Here is a 6,482-nt window from a genome sequence, read left to right on the forward strand (position 1 = left end):
TTTGTTAACGTTTTTCCATCCATTTGTGTTGATATGACAGCAAACGCATGCTGAGCAGTTCGGGGGGCGAGGTTGATTTTACATAAAGCGTTTGGTTGGAAGCTCGACTCATTTTCGCGGCTCCTCCTCTGGCTCCATCAGACAGTCCTTCTGCGCATGTCAAGGCTCCAATTTCAGCAGTCTTTTGCGACAGTTTGTGCCCGTCAAGCAGGCGTTTTGCCCTCAAGGCGGTCAATGGGAAAAGGGGCTGTTGCGTCGTCCATATTTTTTACAGTCATTGGGCACAATGCCTCAAAATGACCCTTGCGCCGAGGTGAAAGTAGCAAATAGCAATTGCTTTGCGTCTTGTGCCATATTGCGCCGGGTGTATGATAGGGCCCTATGCATCTATATTAGCTAAACGATTATAGGACATTCTTTCAGACCTAATAGATACTTATCAAACAGATGATAATTTATATATAAATATATGATAATATATGGCGAGCCCTTCACGTAATAGATTATATAGCTCAAAACAAGATTAGCACTCTTCTAAGTAGCCTAGACGCAGAAGAAGCATTCGATGAGTTGGGATTTTTTATATTTAGTTAAATATAACGATTTGGATTTGAGAATGACACTATCCATTTTTTAAATCTTTATTTTAAACTCCTACAGCTAGAATTAAAATTACTGTGGATATTTTCAGAACATATTATATTAGAGGATGTCGACAAGGGTGCCCATTAAGTCCTTCCTTATTTGCATTATTTGTTATACCATTGGCACAACTAATCAGAGATTATGCAGAAATAAGGGGAGTGAAAATTAAAGATGTATATCATAAAATTTTTTATATGCTGATGATGTGTTTTTGTTTCTTACATATCCAGAATTTAGTTCACCTAAGGTGATGCATTCTCTTGACAAATTTGGATTACATTCAGGATATAGATTAAATTTACTTAAAACACAAACTCTTTAATGCAACTATAACCCAGATGATAAAATACACAAGGATTATGCATTTAAATGGAACATACCTTCTATCAGATATCTTGGGAGTTCAAATCTCTGCAGACCTATCAGATATCTATAAAATAAATGACTTTCCCATTACAGAAACTATAATAAAGGATTTGAACAGATGGCCCCTTCTATCTTTAGATCTATATAATCGAATAGAGATAATAAAGATGAATATATTACCATGCCCACTTTTTCTCTTTAAAGCTTTACCAGTGGAGAAACCAAAAAGCCAATTTGATGAATGGAAAAAACTAGTGTCTCGCTTCATTTGGAACGGAAAACATCATTAGATGTTTATTGTAATGCAGCACAGCTTAGACACATAGTTTGTTGGTGCAATGACAAATACTGTGCAAAGTGGAAAGAATTTGAACAATTACTAATCAACTTACCTCTCCGATAATTATTAGGAGATAGCAACTTCTAACATACAGAACTGCATAAACTGAATTCCCTGACAAAGAGCTCTTTAGAAATTTGGTACAAAGAATTAAAGAATCCTAAATGTGAAAAACAAGCTAAGATATTAAGAGGGGTTGAACATGATACTCAATTTAAACCAGCAAAACTAGATCTAAGATTTAAACAATGGAGTTTGTAGGCCATAACATCCTTCTGTCTCAACACTACTGATAATGAATTAGAAAGTTTTCAACAACTTTCCAATATGTATAACTTAGATAAACAAGACTTTTTCCGTTACCTTCAAGTTAGACACTACTTCAATAAAAGCATAAGAGATTCTGAAGACATAAAAACAACAGTAGTGCAGGTATTTATAGATGCTTACAAAAAGAAGGTTAATAAAAAAACTAGTATCAAGACTTTATTCCTGTCTGACATTAACAAAGAAACACTCAATAATGTATACAAAACATAAATGGGAAAGCGTAGCCAAATTAATACTAACAAATGAGGAATGATTGACTCTTTGGGAAACACAAATGATCACAATTAATTCTGATTAATGAAGGGGATTTATTTTGAGAAATGTTATCAGGTTCTTTATATCACCTAAAATAAAATACTTTCAAAGTAGAGATCAAAAAATGGTGAATGCTGGAGAAAATGTGAAATTGTATTGGCAGATCATGTCCACATATTTAGGGACTGTAGTATTATACACAAGATTTAAATAAAGAGATAAATGCAATAATGAGATTGAATCTGGTATGTAATTTTAAAACTATGTACCTGGGAATTTACTCTGCAGAAATACCATAAAATGATGTGTATCTTCTTAACACACTACTAACAACTAGCAAAAATTGCCATTACAAAAAAAATTGCTAAAGGAAGATCCTCCATCTGTAGGCAAATGGTATGATATTGTTAAAGAGGTGTATGACATAGAAGTACTGACATTTAACTTGAGACAACAAGCCTATAAAATTTCTGCATACTGGGGTAAATGGTTGAGAAGAAGCTTCTTGCTTTAAGCGGGGAGTCCCCAACAGGTTTCCATCGCCTAAACAACTCAGCTACGACTACATGTACTGCCATGTCCTCATGGCTAGTACACGTGTTGTGCATCCAGATGAAACTTTCGGCAAGCGATTGCTCAAACGCAAAAGCTGTGGCTCCACAAAAAGGGTCTTATAAGGGTCCAAACGGGGACTTGAACCCTGTACCATTAGATTGAAATTCTGATGCTCTACTGACTGAGCCATCTGGGCTCAATGGCAGTGTTTTTAAGTAGGCAAGGTTTAGACTTGTGGTCGGTGCAGACCTTTACGGTACACAAAAATTTACTGTGACGTGGGGTTTAGGCTTGTGGTTGTTGTAAATGTTGCTAAAACACAACAGGTTACTGTGAGGTTGGGTTTATGGTTGTTGTAGGTGTAGACATCAGTACAACACAATAGTTTTACTTCATGTCATGTAGGAGACATTAAATGGATCAACAGCAACTGCAGAAGGGGTTACTGTTGTTGTGGCAATGAATGAAGACTTAACAATTGAAAAGATTCCTTCCATGCCTTAGAAGCCTGACTTGATCAATGCTTATCTACACAGCATGCTGGCATCAAAGGTCCTGTTGCTCATATCGAATCCCTGGTCTTCCACACTTTAGGAAACGTAAACATTCAGGACGTGCCATTAGCACAGCCTGCACTAAAAGGAGGCTGGAGATTATGGATGGCAACACAGAGTCCAACGCCAATATCACCTTGAAAAATCTGCTGTGACCCGGATTCAAACTGGAGTTGCTGCAGCCAAAACGCAGAGTACTAACCATTATACGATCACGGCAAGCTATGGGACAACCACTGGACCTTCACTCTCTGTCAAATGTCTTTGAAAATGGAGGGCCTCCAGGGCAGTTAGGGACCATGGCTGCCGATTTATTTTTGTGGCTTTTGCCTACCATCACATCCCTTTTCACAAGAAACTATGGAGTTGTTAACAATCAAGGAAGGTCGCAAATTAAAATACTGCGCACTGACAGCACGTAGTCGGCAGGACTCGAACCTGCGCGGGGAAACCCCAATGGATTTCGAGTCCATCGCCTTAACCACTCGGCCACAACTACATGTACTGCCATGTCCTCATGGCTAGCACACGTGTGGTGTGGTGCATCCAGATGAAACTTTCGGCAAGCAATAGCTCAACCGCAAAAGCTGTGGCTCCACAAAAAGGGTCTTATATGCCCAAACTGGGACTTGAAACCTGAACCCTCAGATTAAAAGTCTGATGCTCTACCGACTCAGCCATCCAGGCTCCATGGCTAAGCTTTTTAAGTAGGCAAGGTTTAGGGTTGTGGTCGGTGCAGACCTTTAGGGTACACAAAAGTTTACCGTAACGTGGGGTTTAGGCTTGTGGTTGGTGTAGATGTTGCTAAAACACAACAGGTTACTGTGAGGTTGGGTTTTTGGTTGTTGTAGGTGTAGACATCAGTACAACACAATAGTTGTAGGACTCCATGTCATGTAGGAGACATTAAATAGATCAATAGCAACTGCAGAAGGTCTCTCTGTTGTTTTCTATAATTTCTTTCCATTCTTTTGGTCTATTTTTTTTCAAGTTAGTAAATTGATTTTCAATAACTCTTGTCAAAGATAGAGAATAAATTGGAAATGCACAGCGATGAAGGAAGGGTGATTAACTTTAAAGAAAATCAATATGCTTTCAAAGATGGTATACTAAAAATGTTTTATTCTTGCTTATCTAAAGACGTGTTTGTTACACCCAAAGCAGAAGAGTACTGGAAAAGATTATATCCCAATATCTAAAAGAAGGAAATATGGCAAAATATGAGAGCTTGGTGGAAAAGTCCAGTTTTAGAGAATTTTTGGTGGAAAAGTCCAGTTTTAGAGAATTTTGATTATATTTTAAGACAAAACTGTTTATTAAGTGAAATGAGATTGTGTAAAATAGGTTTGGCAAATTGTCATTTTAGAATTATAAGGTTCTATCTGCGTTCTGAATGATTTTGTGATATTGAGCTTAAAAGTTTTTGCATTCCATATATCAAACAATGTGTGTGTAGCATTTCTCTTTCATACATTGATCATTTGCATTTAGAGAACCCTTAAGGTCTCTGTCATGTCAGTTACTTTGCACTTGCGAATTGAAGTAAAAAACACAAGTCATTTTCCACTTGGAATTATGAGGTTCTATCTGCCAGATCATTCATTGAAGCTTTACTTTTCAAGAAATACAATCAAAAAATGTATAAGTTGGTGTTGTAACAATATTTTGATACTTGAGAAAGTAAAATTTTGGTTTCTATAACATTTATTTCATGTTTTAGGATGAATATTTTTCTTGTTTAAATTGAGCTTACAAAGCTGGGCTAAATATTTTTTTCCAGTGCAGATGTTAGTTTTATCTAATTAATATGTTAATATTTATGACATTTTATGCTTTATATGAATTACTGAATTGTATTTATTGAATTATATGGCCTGTGAATTAAATTAAGTTTTTGCCCTTCAAGGCTTAATATTAAATTGAAAGACTTTAAAAGAAACAGACGATGACCAGATGAGTTAAATAAACACTGAATAGTGTTTCACTGACTATATGTAAACAAATAAATATATTTCACATTTAATATAGACATTTTTTAATATTGATATCTTTTTCAACAATATAAAATGTAACATTTCATTTCAATTTTGGTGACGCGTGCTTCCGTGGAAGGTGTTTTACTCGCACCCTCTTATCGTTTTGAAGGATGTTGTTGCAAAATTTTATGTCATCTTTACTGAAAATAGCTGCAAATACATACAGAAATGCCGTAGTCCAGCCCCCATCAGTAAAGTGAGTACATACCTGACGAGGTGGCCGAGTCCCATCAAATCCCATTCTTGTCGTTCATATGCTCTGTCATTCATACGGCAAAACTGAAAGTCATCTTACTGAAAAATGGTTGCAGAAACATACATATACAAATATGTGCCACAGTCCAGCCTCCACCAGACAAGAAAGGAAAATACATGACGAGGTGGCCGAGTGGTTAATCCATTGTGTTCTGCATGCGTGGGTTCGAATCCCATCCTTGTCGCTCGTGTGTTCTGGCATTTGAGAGAGCCTGATGCTTCCTTGGAATTTTTTTTACTCACACCCTCTTAGCGTTTTGAAGGATGTTGTTGCAAAATTTAATGTCACCTTTTCTGAAAATAGCTGCAAATACATACAGAAATGCCATAGTTGGGTGAGCGGTAAGATGGCAGCATAGAACGTACTCTCCTGGTCAATGTGTCCAAAAAGCCCTTATACTTTTACCAATTCAAGTGAGCTTTGCGCTAGACGACTTCAAAATGAATAGGGCAAAACCTAAAAAGGGGAATTCAAAGCCAAAATTAAGCGAGGAGGAAAAGGAGACGAGGAATGATAACGACAAGTTAGGACTACCTGAGAAAGAACATGGCGCCAAAACTTTGCGAGCAGTGAGAGCACTCAGCAGAGATATCTCCGAACTGAAGACGGATTTAAGAAAAGAATTCAGCCAATTCAAAGAAGAGTTCATAAAGGATATGAAAACAGAAGTGGACAAGCTGAAAAGCGACATAAACCAGAAGCTAGAAGGCATCACCGAAGATATTCAGTCACATGGCACAAGACTGAATGAAGCAGAGGAGCGAATAAACTAAACTCGAGTTGGCAAACCTTGAACTAAAAGACGCCTTACTGCACACCTTGAAAGAGCAAAAAATGATGCAGAATAAGGTCACAGATCTCGAGGGCCGATCACGACGAAATAATATGCGAATATACTGTATTAAAGAAGGAGCAGAAAGGACGTCCATGATTAATTTCATCACGTCTTTGCTAAAAACTAAGCTCTCACTGGACTCCGATTTAGACCTGCAGGTACAGAGAGCGCACAGATCTCTCGGTCCTAGACCTCAAAATAATAATACTTCAAGATCGATTATATTCAATTTCCTGCAGTACACTAAAGATAAGATCTTGCAAGCTGCCTGGGCAAAAGAACCGCAACACGATGGCAAGCCGATTTTCTT

General features: G+C 37.3%; 1 non-coding gene across 1 annotated transcript; it reads right to left on the reverse strand.

Annotated features, from left to right (window-relative positions):
• Positions 1 to 3,462: 3,462 nt before the first annotated feature.
• Positions 3,463 to 3,544, reverse strand: trnas-cga (transfer RNA serine (anticodon CGA)). Its single transcript has one exon. It is a non-coding gene; the product is annotated as a tRNA-Ser (tRNA).
• Positions 3,545 to 6,482: the final 2,938 nt, after the last annotated feature.

The sequence above is a fragment of the Danio rerio genome, chromosome 4 (genome assembly GCF_049306965.1).
Source record: "Danio rerio strain Tuebingen ecotype United States chromosome 4, GRCz12tu, whole genome shotgun sequence".
In the NCBI taxonomy this organism is placed as follows: Eukaryota; Metazoa; Chordata; class Actinopteri; order Cypriniformes; family Danionidae; genus Danio; species Danio rerio.